Raw genomic sequence first — 18312 nt, forward strand, 5'->3', positions numbered from 1 at the left:
TTTGATACTGAATGCAATCTAAAATAAAATTCTTGACCGAAGAAAACAATTTGATTATAGCCTTGGAACTTCAGTGTTTGCTATTTATGACATTTCTCAGTAGCATTTGTTATTTAGGGCTGTAGTTTCTGTGCAGGAAATAATTGGCATATGAGAAGTCATGGAATGATATGCAGCAAGGAACTGTTTGGATTTGATCAAGCCATCATACTGTACATCACCTAGTCACCATTCCTGTAGGACTTGTTGCTAAAGTCAATTTAGAATTGCAAAATCACAAGTTGGCAGCCTTGTCCTTCAGGCCATTCCTTCATTTGTTCTGATCTAAATTATGTTGATATGTATCGAGAGGCTGTATTCAAGTGACACATTTGAATGTGGTGGGGTGGGCCTTTGGTAATGTTTAAAGTGAGGTAGGTAACTAAGACTAATTTAATTGTGTCTTGCCTGCCTGCAAGTCCCGGACTGATGAGAATTAGTTGAGGAAATGGGATCAGGGGCATGATAGGACTGTCCACAATAATGCTTCCTATGCAGTTTTAATGAGCTAATGTGCTATGCAGTTGCAGTTAGTAAGAGGTAACACCAGACATGGCTATCCCTTGGGAAGTATGCTCATGCAGTGAGTGCGTCAGGAGGTAAATCTTGTAGCTGAGTCACTGGTTTTACAGAACTCCAGTGCAGTGCTATCTCATTTGCTTGCTTTTTAAACTTTCTAGAAGATGTGATGTAGTAATTGGTATGATTTCCTTACTAATAATACATGCTTTAACCTTATGAGTCTTTTGAAAACCACTCCAGCTGTAGCAGATGAACAAGTAGCTTAGATGGTTTTTGGTGGGTGGGGTTTTTTTTCTCTTGAAAAAATACAGAGAAATTTCAAACATACTTTGATTATGAGTTGTTATTTCTCAGGCAGCTCATGTACTGACTTAGGCACTCAAACAAAGAGTAGCTACATGGAAATACAACCTTGCTCTGTAGTGCTTTGCTTCTGATTAGGCTTGAAGCCTCACGCATTGTTCCAAATAGTGAGAATCAAATCTTGTTTAGCATGTGCATGGTCATAATACACCTATAAAAGCAGCCCCCAAATCAGTCAGTATTCATGTGTTACCACAGATCACAAAGAGGTAAAGAGTAACTACATCAAGAGGAGATGAGAAACAGACAGTGAAATGCACTCAGAGGAGACCAGAATTATGACCCAGACTAAATGGAATACAAGCCAGTAATGTCACTTTGATATTTCAGCTTTTAGATATTCTGCTGCTTTTCTTATGCAAAATAACTTTTCAAAGGGTGGAAGAGGAGACAAAGCTTCAGGAGTACTATTGTTCATTCACATTTCTCTACCTAAGCTTCATGCAGACCTTGGCACCAAGAGGGTGAGCTAGTATTTAACTGTGTCTGATAGTGTGAGCCGTGCAACAGCTTTTATAGTTACATTATTATCCTCTCAAGTTACTAAAAAAAAAAACTTAGGAAGGATTCCTTTGAGATTGTGAAAGTGGCTTAGAAATGCAAGTTTGAAAATCATCAGTAGCAAACCTTTTTATCTGACTTGTATGTGGTTTGTTTGTGGTGGGGTTTTTTTTGGAGATGCTAGATGAGTGATGTGGAGTGGGCTTTGCTTCAGATGTGCAGCAGCAAAAAAACTTGCTTCGTGAATCTGTCTTAGTGTCTTGTCTTGGGGATGTCAAAGGCAGCTAGATATGATGCTGTTTCTTATAATCTCATCTACATAGCTGCTGTGCTTTTCCAAATTTGTTTGGTGCAGCACTTTAATTTTTTCAAACTTTTAACACCATTTCATTTTGTGTTTTAAACTCTAGAACCCTGGTGGCATAAAAGGTATGTATATATAAATAAAAAATAATTAGATATAGTTAAAGATATAACTCATAATAAATAAGTTTATATAATAAATTTCATTAAAGTATATGACTTTATTGTGTGTATATATTTTTAACAAAAGATGAGACTGTGGTCCTTTACGTGACTTGAGAGTTAAGGGCTTAAAAAAAAATGAAATTACCAAATAACAAACAGTTCACCATAAAAATGTGAGTATTAGCTACCTGCTTTTGGTGGCAGCGTACAGTCAGTGAAGGAGGACAGAGACTCGCCAGGTGGCTTTGTGATTGTTCTTGCTGCCCAGAGAAGTGTGCTGGCTGCTGTAGGACTCAGTCTCCGTCCATTCACTGTATCACAAAAGGAACTGTGAGTGCCAGGGTTGAATAACGTTGTCCATTCCTCTATGGCATTGCTGCTTTTCTCTGGTCACTAACTAGGACAATGCTGCAGCTCAGTCAGCAGTGTCACACTGATTTATGTTAAGATGTTAATAACTAGAAGTTTCTAATTTATTTTATTTTTGCTTTGTATTATACAGCTTTGACTAAAATGTGACTGATTGGTCTAGGATATTAGAGAATATTTAAGTCATGATAACTTCTCTTAAAATGACAAAATTTTCTTACATGCCTAACAGTGATCGGAAGGGAGGAGAGAGCTAGTGAAATAAGGATGCTTTAGCTTGAAACTCAGCTTATCAGTTAAGCAATTTTCAGTTTGATTTTTAGATTTGTTACGCAATGTCCTTAAGCATATCCATCAGGGAAGTAAAACTTTCTAGACTAATCACTTTGCAGAACCTGGACTGTAAAACATAACTGAAAGATATTAGGTTGGTGTTGTAAATACGAGGCCTTTATTGCAAACTAGAACACCATTTAATGACATGATCCAAAGCCCAGTGAAATCAGTAGAAAGATATCTATTGAATACACTAACTCAGTACCAGACAAAGTGTGACCTGAGTAATTTTTTTGAAATTGTGAATGTGTTGTATAATCAGAAATTAAATTACTGAAGTGGCACAAAAAATTATTCCTAAGGTTGAAATATCTATATCAATCATAGAAAGCTTCTCTGCTATGAGATTAAGAAATCTTGTATTTTATATAAATAATGTTATCCAAAACGAAGATGCCACTGATATTCAGGGAATGGGGATCAACAGTTGCTGTCAGTATCTGACTGTAGAGGAATATTTATATTGTCTTTGCCCAACTGCTAGCTTATTCTTGCTGAGTATGAATGCCTTTTGGGAGATACATGTATGTCTTCTCCAGGCTGAGACTACGAATGTTAATTATTTGCCCTTAATTTACTACCTTCTGGCTGTTTATTTGTTTGAAAATTTAGTTTCACAGTGGCACATTTTGTACTTTCTTCACTAAGTATGTTAAACTGTAGCCTCTATTAAAACCTGAAGTAATTCTACAACCTATTCCTTTTGGCTGTCTTGCTAGCCTTGTACTTCTACTGCTTCTCTTTGTATATGTGTAGTTGCAGTCTTTTCATTCTATTAAACTCAATTGTCTTGGTGTTTTTGTTTACAGTATCTTTTGTTTTGATAGAAAATAAATGTAGCCTTACAGATACATTTGTATCAATACAGATTCTATCGAGTGCTTTGATCATGCAAATGTTGTATCTCATTAGGTAATGTTTAATGTTATGTTGCAGCGTTACAGTCCATTTCTGTTGACTAGACAACATTTTTTGTATTATTGAGCGAAAAATATTACAACATTGATCTTTTCCCCCTATTTTCTTCTGTGTCTATTCGTTGCAGATATAACTTAATTTTCCAAATTTTGAGGTACATTGCTATTTGTAGATCTTACTTTGCCTATTTTATTTTTTCTTTTTATTTTTTTTGCTAGTTACTATCTTTATATTTTCTTTTTTTTAACACAACTACCAGTTACGTAAACTTATTTATCCATACATGAAGTGCAGGGAAACCCAAATTATTTTCAAGTATCTATATGCTTTAGGTAGGCTGTGTGATGTACAGAACTGGGTCTTTCCTTTATTTAATTTTCTTTAAATGTATGTCTATACTGTAGTCAGTGCAAGATGGTAGTGCCATGTGCAACTGGTTTTGAATTAGCTAATGTGAGTGCTGAGAAGAGTGGAGTCCCATCAGTGTGGAACTCGCTATGAACTGCAGCAAAAATGAGTTGATGCCCAACTGTTGCTGCCAGTCTGCATGGTACTGTGGCTGTTTTATTAGCAGTGCCCAAGACGGCTTGTTCAAAGCTTGTGTGCTCTATGTACTTAAGCCGAAGCCACAGCACTGTGAACTAACTGATGATTTAATGCAAAAATGCTAAACCTATGTTGGAACTCTGGCTTGTTTTCAATATTGCAACAGATAGTGTGAGACCTGATTTTAGACGTTGGATTCATAATACAAGTTTGCATTTGCCTGAAACCTGAAGGCATTTGGATTTAGTGTCCTGGTCCAGTACAAAACAGAGAAAAGATCCAAGCTATCAAACCCTTTCATTTTCAAAGGGAGTTGTCTCTCATGTCCTTATTCATATGTCCCTAAACTTCACAATGTCCTCCTGTGTGACACATACGATTGTAGCAACGGCAGTGTGCAGCCAGAATTTTAATGAAGGGAGTTTTTTGTTTTGTTTTGAAAATTTTGATGAGCTCAAATGCATCAAGAATGTGCATATGTGACAGTACAAAGAGGTAAAGGACGAAGACCCATACTTGCTCTCTGTCAGAGAGGTTTTTAAATATCTTGCCATTTGATGTGCTTCATTCCACTGCAGAGGTGGAAGAGCTGTGGATTCATTTCTAGCATGAGTGTGGTGGGTTGACCCTGGCTGGGGGCCAGGTGCCCACCAGAGCTGCTCTCTCACTCCCCTCATTCACTAAACAGGGGAGAAAAGGCATAACGAAATGCTTGTGGGTCGAGATAAGGACAGGGAGAGATCACTCACTAATTATCGTCATGAGCAAAACAGACCAAACTTAGAGAGGGAATTCATCTAATTTATTACTAGGCAAAACAGAGTAGAGGAATGAGAAAATAAAATCAACTCTTAAAACACCTCCCCCCACCCCTCCCATCTTCCCGGGCTCAACTTCACTCCCAGCTTCAACCTTCCCCCCCTCAGCGGCACAGGGGGACGGGGAGTGGGGGTTACGGTCAGTTCATCTCACGGTGTTTCTGCCGCTTCTTCATCCTCAGGGGGAGGACTCCTCTCATTGTTCCCCTGCTCCAGCATGGAGTCCCTCCCATGGGGTGCAGACCTTCAGGAGCAAACTGCTCCAGCGTGGGGTCCCCCACGAGGTCACAAGTCCTGCCAGCAAACCTGCCCTGGCGTGGGCTCCCCTCTTCACGGGTCCACCGGTCCGGCCTGGAACTTGCTCCAGCGTGGGCTTCCCAAAGGCCGCAGCCTCCTTCAGGTGCCTCCACCTGCTCCGGCGTGGGGTCCTCCATGGGCTGCAGGTGGAATCGCTACACCCCCTCATCCTTCCTCCATGGGCTGCAGGGGGACAGCCTGCTTCACCATGGCCTTCACCACGGGCTGCAGGGGGATCTCTGCTCCGGCGCCTGGAGCTCCTCCTCCCCCTCCATCTGCACTGACCTTGGTGTCTGCAGAGTTTCTTACATCTTCTCACTCCTCTCTCCGGCTGCAAAAGCTCTCTCTCTCTAAGTGTTTTTCTTCTTCTTAAATATGTTATCACAGAGGCGCTGATTGGCTTGGCCTTGGCCAGCGGCGGGCCCGTCTTAGAGCCGGCTGGCATTGGCTCTATCAGACACAGGGGGAGCTTCTAGCAGCTTCTCACAGAAGCCACCCCTGTAGCCCCTCCCACTACCAAAACCTTCCCACGCAAACCCAACACAATGAGTGATCTAGCAGTATGCAGAGAGAAGTAGATGTACTAAATCCAGGAAAGGTATTAAAATAGCTATCCCCTTTGTGTTTGAGAAAAATGTTAACTGAATTCTTCCCGTGTACCTTTATAAATTTGCAAAGAGTGCCTTTGTAATCCATTTATTTATGGAAAGGTCATTGAGCCAATTACGTTAGTTATTTTAGCCTGCCTACAGAACTCCTTATACTTGATTTTGCACAGTAGGTAAAGAAATAAGAATTTCTGATAAATATGGATACATTTTTCAACTTACTGTCTCCATGTTGCCAAGAGTGATGGTCCTTTCAGAGTTAATGGTGTCTCTGTACTTTGCTTCAGGTAACAGTTACATATGTGTCTAGTCTCTGAAGACAGTAATTTTTAACCCTCTTAGTCTGTAACTAGTGATAACTGAATATGGTCTTCCTTGCAAAGACATCAGTATCTCTCAGGTATTCATTCTGCAAGCTCCTTGAACATACATTGTCTGAAAACCAGTGCTGGACAGCACTTGACAAAAGGTCGATGAAATCAAACATTAGATTGTATACATTTACCATAATTACATAAACTTGAGTAACTATACAGAGACATATGCTTGCAAGGACTGCTGCATGTTAATATATTCATGGACACCTGCTAATCTGAGCTTATCTTTACCTGAGTTATGCTTAGAATTTGTGGTGCATATTGCATAGAATACAGTAGATAAGTTTACATTTGATGAAGAAGCAAGTTTGTTGTGGATTTTTTTACATGCAACTACTGTATCAGGTGTATCACAGTAAATTCACTTTCTAGAATTTATAGGATTGTCTTCTGTTTCTGTTGTACACTGCTATTTGTGTTCATGTTGATTGTGGACAGTTATTCAAGACAATGTAATTGTGATTATTTTTTACTTAATGATTTATTTCTTTGAAGGACAGGCAGTGCACACTCATTTTGCGGGCCTGGGGAATCCCAGATGTAACCCTACTGGCAAGTAGTGCTACTTCATTGTGTCTGTATGGATTTGAGGAATGACAAGTAATCAACGCATGGACCCATATGAGCTGAAACTTTTTCAGATGAAGGACATAAGGCGGCTCTGGGTGCTGTAAGTAGAGAGAATATGTATCTGGCAGTGAAACCTAATGGCCTGTGGGGTGGTGTTACTGAAAGCATTCCTCTGGTAATAAGTTTCATTTATATACATTTTAAATGTGTATAGTCTGAGCTTGCTATTTAGGCACTAGGCAGTGTGAATTAGATATTTATCTGTGGTTTCCACGGGATACGTAGGAACATATAGTAGAATGTGCTGATGCCAGAGTATGAACTTTGTTCCATCATAGTACATGGTTAGTAGTTTTATTCTCTTTGTGAGCAGAAGCTGGGCCAGTCAGTGAAGTCTGTCACAGTGGTTGTAGACATTGAGCTAGAATGGAGAAGAAATGAGAAACACAGGGTATTAGCATGGTATTTCTGTGATCTACAGCCACATTCACATTTGTGATTAAATACTGCTCGGCATCAGGTGGCCATCTTCCAATCAAGTCATGATCTTTCCTGAAGAAGTATTTTCACAGTGTTTTCCAACATAAGCCTGCACAGAGGAATAATTTATCTGTTCATGACTCATTTAGTGTGAACAGAAAGGAAGAAATCTCAGTACAGTGAAGGATACTTAAACTGATGTTTTCCTCCAAGATAAGACCAGCTTTAGATTTTTTCATCACTGATTTGGCTATGCATGTTGTAAGAGGAAAATCCTGAAGGAACTGGAGAGAATTGCAGCTTATCCTAGATTGTATACTTGCAACTTCTGACATGTATAGAGGCTGCATAAATATAAGGAGGGATGCTCCTGAAGTGCACAGATACAGCAGTCCATACTCAATTTGCTGTATCATTAGGACTATGAATACAGCTGCAGGCTCAAAAGGAGATGCTCATTAGTAAAGCTAGGTGAATGTTGGTACTCAGAAAGGAAACATGTTCTTTCTGCAGCAGGTAATTACATGCCTTGCAGATGTGGGAGTACAGGAAAGCTTATAAGCTTTTGTCACCTTCATGATTTATGCTATCACAATGACATATCCTGACCTATAGGACTTTAGGCAGCTTGATCACTTAAGCTATTTTACGTTTTTTAATTATGTATATTTAACCTTCTTTTCCTTCCTACCCTCTGAAGCAGATAAACAGTACCAATATAATTCTTTTTCCCCCCTCACTTTTGATGAGATCCTTCAGTCTGTCAGGCCCTTCTTTTCAAAAGGACATGTAGAAATCCAAGGTTTATACTGTTTGGTTAAAGTTTATAAACAAACCCCACCAAACAAACAAAAAACGTGACAAAATACATTCTTCAGAAGTTAAAATAAGGGAGCCTGGGGTGGAGAGGTTATCTCCTGGGTGAAGACCTACTAAGTAATCAAATTATTTTTAAAAGAAAGACTTGCCTGTCCAAAACCAGACCACATAGTCTCAGCCCAAAACAAGGGTGTATGATTGCCTCTTGGTGATCAAACCATATATAATCTTTTAATGAGCTTTTACAGCTCCATTTTTTACTGCATTCAAATCTTTCATTGGTTTATAAACATGACCTATTGATGTTGTAAAGGACGTCTCCTAAACATTTTGTCCAATCTTTATTCTTAATAGCTATTTTATAACCTGCACTACTAGGTGCTTCATGGTTTTTGTAGGTCAGGGTGATTCAGAATATTAACTGATGCTTACCTACTTTGCAGTAATTTTACCGGATTTAATATCCATGACAGAAAGAATTCTGGGTTCTGCTGTGAAACAGCCCTCTGCATAGTGATAGCAGCACCTAACTGCTTCATGGTGATGTGTTTCAAAATAGGCTGGTGTATATTAGAAAACAAAAAGAGTCAGTCTCCCTTTTGCCCATTCTCTCCCAGCTATAAGCTGCTTAAACTCTTCCAATCTTCATCTTAAGTAACTGCCATTCAATGTTTCCTTAGTGAGCATTCACTTGCAGTAACTGGGATTCATTAGAGGTAACCGCGTGCAGAGGGTTTACATTATTGTACAAGTGAGAGAGAATAGATTTAAGTATGGCAGCATGGATTCATACCTATAATGTAATGAGGAAAATAAATCGTAATTAAATGGTAAAACTGTAACAAAATTATTTCCCTCGATGGTGTTAATATGCATGTGGTTGGTCCTGCTGGTTTGTTTTCTACCCACGTTCTTTGTCTGATGAGAAATACGTTGGCTAGCAAGGGATTCTTCTGTCTCTCTTGGCATTCCAGTTTGAACTATAACTTATGTTCCTTTAGACACTGGGAATTTGCACTCAAGGAGTGATTGGATAGTATCTACTGTACAGAGAAAGCTGATAAAATGTCATCTTGGTGAAAGCTCCTGTGTAATCTCAGTAGAAGAGGACAGTGTAAAGATGAACTCAAGAAACCACTGAAACTACCTTTGTGAAAGGCAGTCTGCTCTCACATGTTCAATGTGAGTGGTTCAAATGAAGTGTATTAGACTGCTCTTGGATGGAGCTTTGAGCAACCCGGTCTAATAAAAGATGTCCTCGCCCACAGCAGGAGGGGCTGGACTAGATGATCTTTAGAGGTCCCTTCCAACTCAAACCATTCTAGGATTCTATGATTCATGCTTAAATATTTAGCATTCATTCTGATCACCAAGTTTCACATCATTAGCTACTTGGATACTTGACTTGGGTCAGCATTTGGGAGAAGAATTAGCCAGAGAATGTACAAGTTGTATTCCAGTCAGTTGTTGCAAGATCAAGTATCCCAGCAAGTAGTCAGGGCTTAGGCATGGCCATCGTGCAAGGTCCCTAACCCTGGCAACACTGTGATTCAGCAGAAATTTTTGTACAAGACTGCATGTGCAGGACAGTATTTCTGGCTATTCTTAAGGCATAAATTTGCTTGCTTACATTATTCAGGCAGAATTTGTTTATTAATACATTTCTTGTTCTTGTTGAATACTATTTATCTTTTATTTGTATTTTATTGCACTGGGTTTTGTTATTGTAATAGGAGTATTGTACAAAACACAGTATGATACTCTCGTAATAATGTTGTTATGACAATAGTGTGGTATACAAGATTTTGAAGTTCAATACTTTCTGTTACTATCAATCTTTGAAAAGTTGTCTAGAGAAACTGGGATGACAGTTCTTGTTACTGAAAATGTTTCACACTTTTCTTTGCACTTTTTCAGCATTCTGTGTCATTTTGTCACATTTACATAATAATTGCATTGAAATCTCTTGTTACAGATTTTCTCTAATACACTGGAGTAATTCCTGACACATAAAATGCTCTCCTATAAGACAGTGTCCTACGGTTCCTCCTTCTCATATGCAATTTTTTTCAGATTAAGCCAAAAAGATTTCAGTAGCACACTGACACACACACATGTGCTTTGCTTGTATGTATTCATAAGGGCTGCAGTAGACCTTCAAACTGACAAGGTTTTTAAAAACGTTTGCACTGCAGTGCTCGTGGTCGCAGTGTAGATGAGATTTTGCCTGTATTCTGGCTCTGCATTACTCTAAGCTAATCCTTAGTTAATGCTGCAGAATTTTACTTCGGTGGTAATTTTTCTCAGCAGATTAAGTGTCCATCCTGCTCGCATGGCTTTGTTTGGACTTTTCACTTACTCTGACCTTTATTTTAACAATCATGGTAATGAAACTTTCATATAGTGAAATATTTCATTTATCCTTCACTAGCAGTGATTGATACCAGTCACCAATCAACCTGCTTTTCCTCCCACTGAAATAACCAGTAGAGTTTCCTTTAAATACTGACATTAGAGGAAGGAATCTTTTCAAGACAGGAAACTGTCTTTAATTTATGGCTACAGATTGGTTAAATAAGCATATGCCAAGGTCTGTTTTCCATTTTCAAAGTGGATTTTTGTCTCCATGCACTCATAAATTGTGAGTTGAAGTCTCAAAAAGTTACTGGTTCATTTTGGTTTTAGATGGAGAATCTTTGTGTGTTCTTGTTTTTCATTTTTTGAGACTGTCAAATGTGTTCTCTGTTGTCTTTCTGCAACTGTGAGGGACAGAAACTTCTTTTAAATGGAAGTTAAAATTCCTAATCTGAAGGTTTGAGAAGAGCAACAAATACCATTGGACTTTGTGATACCATAGTAAGAGTTGTCAGCACTAGCAGTAATAGCGATAGGGAAAGAGAGCAAAGGCTGGTCATGTTGTGCAGTGGCTCACATCCTTTTGAGAAGAGCACACACATGAAGTTGGAAGGGCTACACTATGCTATGGATATATGCAAATGAGTAAAACATTTCTGTTGCTGAGGATTATTTATAATCACAACAAAATTCTGCTTCTGTACTGGTGGTTGTTAGTTTAAAATTGCCCTTCCATTGCAGCTTTGAAGTTTGTCCAGGAGAGACTTGTGGTAATTTTTGTGGACTTGCAGTGGTCACATTCCTTTTCTCCTTTTTTCCTTCTCCCCTTCCAACTCAAAGTAGACTTCTTGCAAATTCAGTCTCCATCCTGTCACAGCAACAGCTGCTTTGTGCTCTGCTGACTCTGCATGTTTTTGAGAAGTTCTGCTTCAGAAATTGTCCCTTCCATTCCCAGTCATGGAAGTGCTCCTACTGTGGAGCTGGTGTAGTGTACATGTCATTTTATTTTTATCTTCATTGGAATGCAGCCGGGACTAGGCATGAATCCTCTAAAATGTCTTGGAAATGGAAATGTCTTTCTGTGACTGGTTTAATGCTCCTTTCTGATTGAGAATTGGAGGCATCCATCTTGCTTTGATGAGCTTTTTAAACATCCAATTCATTATTGCTGATGCTGTGAATTTCATTTGTACATCATCTCTTGCAACATATGGACTGATCAACTGTATCCTGCTTAGCAGTAGGATAGAGTTTTCTTTTAACATCATGGTTGAATGTTCTTCAGGTGTGATTAACTATTGAACAGCACATGTTGGCTAGTCTAGAAAAGGATTTCACGATCTTTTCTAACCATTCAAGTATTGCAGGTTAAGTTCTGTCTACCAAAAAAACCCCCACCCCCTGAAAAATCCCAAACATCACACTATGTGCTTAGGGTTTCACCTTCAAATGTCAGTTTGACAGCAAATGCTGCCTGATTCTTTAAGTATGAAGCAATTGTATTAAATGAAATAGGCCTAATTTGTAAACTGCATTGAAATAATAAAATTAGTCCAGAACTAATGCCCTTTCTGCAATCCAGTAAAATTGTTCACTGGTAGTATATGGCAGATAATTTGGGGGAAATTATGTTCTACTGTAGGACAAATTAATGCATTTGTCATAGAAGAATGGTTGCTTGTCACTCACCCTTCTGTGACTGATCGACTGGGTTGTTCTGCAATCATGTGGGAATAGTATCCCACAAATGTGAATTTATTTTTCTTTCAGTGTATCTTTGAGGTAGGAGCTTCTGCTTAAAATAAAGCATCAGCATTCTCATTGAGCAGCTTTCAGACATTATTTGGATTATACAGAGAAAAAGGGAGCTACAATTGTAATAATAAACGCTTTACATGTGACAGAGGCAAGTGATAAAATAAAACTTCATGATTCAAAAGGCAGTGTCTGGTTTAGAAAGAGTAATCTCTCTTAAAGGAAAAAAATCCCCAAAGAAGGGAAGGGGAGAGTAATGATTCTGAAACATGCCTGTGAATTAATGAAATTTCTAAGTAGCGAAATACAGTGACACATTCTTAATGAAAGCATTCTGCCTCTGAAGGAGAAGGGTGTTGTAAGCTGTTGTTCATTGTGGCATGCTTCATTGCTACCTGCATGGCTTTCCTAAAGCCTACAAGATGTTAACAGACATGATGGTTTCTTTTGCATGCCTGCATCTGTTTAGTAAGAGTGATACCATGGTAAAGTGATTATACAAGTCATCAGTAGAAGTGCAAAGCCAGGAAGATTATCTCTGTGGCTGAGGTTTGCTTGGCTGTACCAAGGAAATGTGCTGCAGTAAGATGCTCTTTCAGCTGCCATGTGCTTTCATGTGTTTTCCAGAGATGCTCCGTGAACTTTCAGAGAAGGCACCCATCCCACGTTGAGCAGAAATTGATAGTTATTGTGGTTATTTTTGAAGTGACACTGATAATTTAAAAACACCTCCATTCCAAACAAACCAGCCATAAGCAGTTACTGGTTAATAGTCCATGTCTGGCAGGCTTTCAAAATCCAGGGGTAAATGGCCATGCAAAGGCATTCGCTCTCAGTGTTGTTAAACTTGATGTAAATGTGGTGGAAAAGTGTTTTGGAGCCAGAAGATCAAGTCTTGTTGGCTGTGGTTTCTCTGCTTGTTGTGAAGTGGATAAGAAAACTCCTTGACTTAAATGAAACATGGAGCTCTTCTGGTCAGGTTGATTAGACCTGTTCCATCAGATTACAGTAATTCAAATGCAGTGACTGTTTAAAATTATATTTGGCATGTATAAAGCAACTGATACAAGAGTATATTAGATCTACAGGCTCTTCATTAACAGATAATACTCCTCAAATTTTATAGAGGGCATATACTGGTTTATCATGGAGGTGGGCATAACCCTGATTAACCTTTCTATCAGCAGTTAATTTGGCCCAGAGTATATGAATTTTCTGTGAATTCTTTTATATCTTTGCAAGCCCAGCATTCTGTTGAGCACTGTTCTTCTGATGCTACAGATTTTAGTCTTTGTAAACTGGAACTTCTTCACTGGATGTAATATAAATTGCAAGGGCATGTTCCATTGTGAAAAACAAGTTATGAAAATATCTGTCAGAAATAATTACAGTTGATCCTGCTGTTGGGTGGGAATAGAGACTGGAAAATTTACTGGTGTCTCCTTCAGCAGTATTTTCTATAGCTCTGTTACCAGGAATATCAGAATTTAACTCAAAATGGTGAGAAAAGCATAAAATGACATGTAAGGAAAAAAAGGGAAAGGAGAGGTTATTAACCTTCTAGGCTTTGCACAGTGGTTTGTAACATGGACTTAGTTTTCCACGACTGTGTAGAAAGCAAAGTATGCTGTGGATACTGTTTTCGAAGATGTGGAGGCTCTTGAATGTACAAGTGCTTCCCTGTTTTTCACTGACACCTAAGGATGTCTTAAAGGCCTCAAATAGCTTTTTGTTCCTTTTAAAGTGTATACCTTAAATCAGATATGGCATACAGTACAACCCTTTGTAGAAGACTAAGGGCATATGGAGGTAAATACACTGTATGGTGGTCTGAAGTGCATATTTTGCCAAGCTGTCTGTCAGAGTGACTTTTAAGCAGCCTGTAGAATAAGTTAATGGGAGAAGTTGCAAAGCTATTGGTTGCCATTACCCTCCACTCCCCAGTTCTCTAGATTATAAGACTTGCTAGAATTGTTCAGGACAGCAAAGAGAAAGGCAAAAGAGAAAGAGGAAATGTATAATTGGCAGGATCAAAAGAAGGTAGATTGATAAACAGCTATTGTCATTTCATGAGTCTGGTAGAAATTGAAGTGTTGATATTATTCTTAAAGAGCGCACAACAGTACATCTTTCTAATGTACCCTTTTCTCAACGATATGCAGTTGATAAGATTTTATTGATTGCCTCTGTTAAATTTCTACTCAAGTATTTCAACACTGATGTTTGGGGGGGTTTAATTTACCTTTCCTCAGAAGGTTTCTTTATTTCTCCAAATAAGGAATTTTCCCTTTCCTGTAAGCCTTCAGTACCATGCAGAAATAAGATCCAGGATGTGGACTCCTTATCCTTGTATAATGGCACATTTAAGGAATAAAGTATTGCTTGTTTGGTTGCCTTTCAAACTATTCTCTATACCCAAAGGTCCACAGCTACAGAAATGTTCTCTACCTGGATTTGAATGGGATGTTGCACTCACTGACTATTGCAATGCATTGTAGTGACCTCCAGGCTTTTTTAATCCAACAGTACACCAGTGGGTGAAAGTACTGACCTTAGAAAGGCTGCAGAGGGTTTGAAAGAAAACAGCTAGTTTAATGGGAGAAAATGGACCACTCAACGTCCCTTGCTCATGTTATGTGTGCTGTTTTGAATTGGAGCATGGTAAAATGGAACAAACGGTCCCAAACCAAGCTAACTGTCCCAGCTCAGACCCAGGCTTCCTTAACCTTGCATGTCTTTAACTCCTTTGACAGCTGTCTTCCACTGGGACAGAGGTGAAACTTCGCCAGGCCGCAGCTGTTGAGCAGTGGTCCCCTGATTTGCAGCTCTCCCCAGGAAGACCTCAGAACAATTACAAGTGTATCACCTGGACAAAATGTAAACCTCCGCTGTCAGACTATCCTATCCCTGGTAAGGCATCTGGGGCCGCCTAATTACTGATGAAAACAAGCTTAATTAAAAGGAAAATCCCTGCAAAAGTGAACTACTACAGAGATGTTACATGTTTGTGAAATGTTCATATAGCATTGTGATGAATATACTGTAAAAATGCAGACAAAGTAATAAGAGGAGAAACAGTACAGGAAAAGAAACACTTTCTAAAAGTGTCCTGTAATTTGTTGTTTGTAGCTGTTGTTTGTAGTCTGCCTCCTGTGAGGGAGAACTGTTGTGACCGAAGACTTCATTTATGAAAAATGCCTGTGAGTGTTATGATAGAGCTGGTTTTGATTTGACCAGTCAATGAACCATTTAAAAAACACTGAATGAATATCACATTTTGCATGATAGCTCTAAGCCTGGACAGCGTGTGGGTGAGGTAGGCTGTATTCTGTAGAACTGACCTATTTAGCTGCATATCTTACTGTGAAGTTTCACCTCTAAATCTAATTCCAGTATTACTTCCCTTCTGTGAGCATGACTGTGCAGCTATGGATCCCATGCAAAGCCTTGTGCACATGTTTACCTCTGTGGTCTAGAGGACATTACATGTGCTGCTATTTCCTTTAGGCCCATATTTAAATTTTTGCAAAATCAAGATCTCAATACACTGTAATACTCTTCTCTGTGTAGCATGGATGTGTAGTATTATAATATAAATAGAATATAATAATAGTGTAAATGATAATATAAAAGATGAGTTGGCAGTACAATGTGACTGTTCTTAGTTCATCTTTAAGTGCCTGTACATTAATATGATAACAATGATTAATCATGATAATGTGATAAAAGACTAACAAGGACTGAAGATAGTTCTGAATGACATTCTGTGTTAAATTCATTTGCTAAGCAATGCTGAGAACAGCTGCAAAAAATCACATGGCATTCTAGTATCTTCTGTAGCCTACTTTTTTTTTTTCTTGACAAGTGGTTTTCTTGTTTTAACTTGGTTTGTTGGTTGATTTTTTTAATTTTTTTTTTTTTACTTTGATAAACATAGCCAATTAAGTTCATGATATAATGTGACCAGGTAAACTTAGCTTCCTAGGTACTTGCCCTACTGGAGCTATAACTGTTTGCTGCATGATAAGTGAATGCATGGGAAATTGGAATAAATGAGACATTTCTATTCTTGGAAGCAACATTTTATCTGCAGGTAGCATGTCTTTGTAATATACAGCTGAAACGACTATCTTTGCAAAAAAGAAGATTCAGGGAACAGTTACTTTCTAACTATGTAATTTTAGACCTCAAGAAACACTGAAAAATTATAAACTGAATGGAACAGGCTTGGAAGACTAGATACGTGACGTATATACATGTTTGCGAATGCCATGATTTCAGTATCCAACATAGCATATTACAGATGTTCCTGTGCTGAACTGTACTGTTTATCCTCAGATGTAAACCATAAGGAGTTTGCACACTTGTACAACTCACATAAGGGTTTGTTAGGTAAGAAAAAATGGCAGCTGAAGACAAAGTTTGGAACAAGAAAACAGCAGTAATGGTTTAGACAGATTTCAAGTGTCTTATGGTAACCAGTGTGGCCAGTTCTTACTTCTTGTTGCAAATATCATGAAATAGTATTATATTAAAGATCTTGTGATAATGCAGTTGGGCCCTAATAAAAGTGGAATCTTTCTTCAAAGTATGTGTTACCATTTTAAAAAGCTGTGGCATAGAGTTAGAACTCTGCTTTTAATCAGAATTGTTATTGGTGGTCAACTCAGGCCAAAAAAAGCAAAAAACCCTTTTACTATTAGCCCCAACCAAAACCAAACCAAAAGCCTCAGACATAAAACAAACAATCAAAAAAACAAAAACAAACAAAAAAAACCCCAATCAAAAAAACCACCAAAGGAAAACAAACAAAACAACTTGTGAAAGTAGCCACTGGTTTGGTAAATAATGCATTATGGAAAATTATTATTTAAGCTGATGGGCTATCTAGGTTAAAAGTAAAATTTTTAAAAATCCAGTATTGTGAAATACTTCTTGTGAGGTCAGGATATGGTGTAAGATTTTATCTTTTATCTTTTGTTTGTTTGTTTTTAAGGCTACAGCTTGTATATTGGTAGTTGTACGTACTTAAATAACACAAAATCTAAGCCCTCCTCTTTGCCATGCCCTGCAGAACAGAGCATTGAGAACAAATAGGATCAGGGGAGACACTGATAAAAGGTATTTGCACTGATGCAGAGAGGCAAGGCTACTTTTATAGCCATACTTACAAGTGCTTTAAAGGCTCATTGTGCTTCAGAAATGTCATGTTCCTTTTCCTATTTCCCACCGTCATTCACAAATTTCTACCCAGACCAACTTAAAACTCCCTGCCATTCAAAAGAATATGGAGTCTGTTATTATTCATGCATCCATTTGATTTCACACCAAACCCCAGAAACACGTCCTAGGAAAAAAAAATCATGTTAGAAAGTGTAAAAAAAAAAACCAACCAAACAAAAAACAACAAAACAAAATCCAAAACCAACTAGATGTTACAGAGAAATATATCAGTTTATTCAGCTGCTCATTTCTACACTGCAAAATGTTTGAACTTAAAAATGAAATAAAAAAAAAAAAAAGCACTGACTATGCAAGCAAAATTGGATTTTGTTCTTGGTTTCAGGGATAGCTGTCAGAAGGATGGATTTCAGTGAAACCTCATCTTCCTTAACTTTTGTTTTGTTTAGGAACTTCACCCATCCTATTTATATTAGCTTTCAGTGGTGCTATCAGTAGGTGGATTAAAGCCAGGCACGCAGGCCACTATTCCTGACTGAGTGGACATGTCATTTATTTTGCTGGTGCCTTGGTTTTATTATCTGTCAAATGTGTGTGGAAGAGCTCTTGAGGATTGTTGTAAACCTGTTTTTGTAAAACATTCAGCTCCTACTTTTGTAAAACATCTAGCACTGTACTTTTGGGGAGGAGGGGGAATTCTAAAAGGCGTTTTTTTAATCATCTGGTTTCCTCCCTGTGCAGTATCAATTCACTCTTCCTGATTTTGCTGAAAAAGCACTAAACAGTCAATTACCTAGGAAATACATGAACTATGCACATTATTGCAAAGGGTTTATGTAGCGTAAATTATGGAAAGTATGCTCTGATCTGTAGTCTACTGGAAGCTGGAAACCATGTGAAGCAAATTTGTCATCTGAATTCAGGTGGGTTTTGTGGACAGTGAGTCATTTTTGTGTGGAGCAGCTTCATGACATCTAGCAGTAGCTCATG

General features: G+C 38.3%; 1 protein-coding gene across 8 annotated transcripts in view; it reads left to right on the forward strand.

The window, feature by feature from the left end:
- MAPK10 (mitogen-activated protein kinase 10) overlaps positions 1–18312 on the forward strand; it is a 185678-nt gene that overhangs the window by 47361 nt on the left and 120005 nt on the right. For 5 of the 8 annotated variants that reach the window (XM_054823799.1, XM_054823798.1, XM_054823806.1 and 2 more), the window contains exon 3: positions 14895–15051. The exons of the other annotated variants lie outside the window; for them this stretch is intronic. The gene's annotated coding sequence lies outside the window, so the exon portion shown is untranslated. The remainder of the gene's footprint in view (positions 1–14894; positions 15052–18312) is intronic. 8 annotated transcript variants of the gene reach the window in all.

Source organism: Grus americana, chromosome 4 (assembly GCF_028858705.1).
Source record: "Grus americana isolate bGruAme1 chromosome 4, bGruAme1.mat, whole genome shotgun sequence".
NCBI lineage: Eukaryota > Metazoa > Chordata > Aves > Gruiformes > Gruidae > Grus > Grus americana.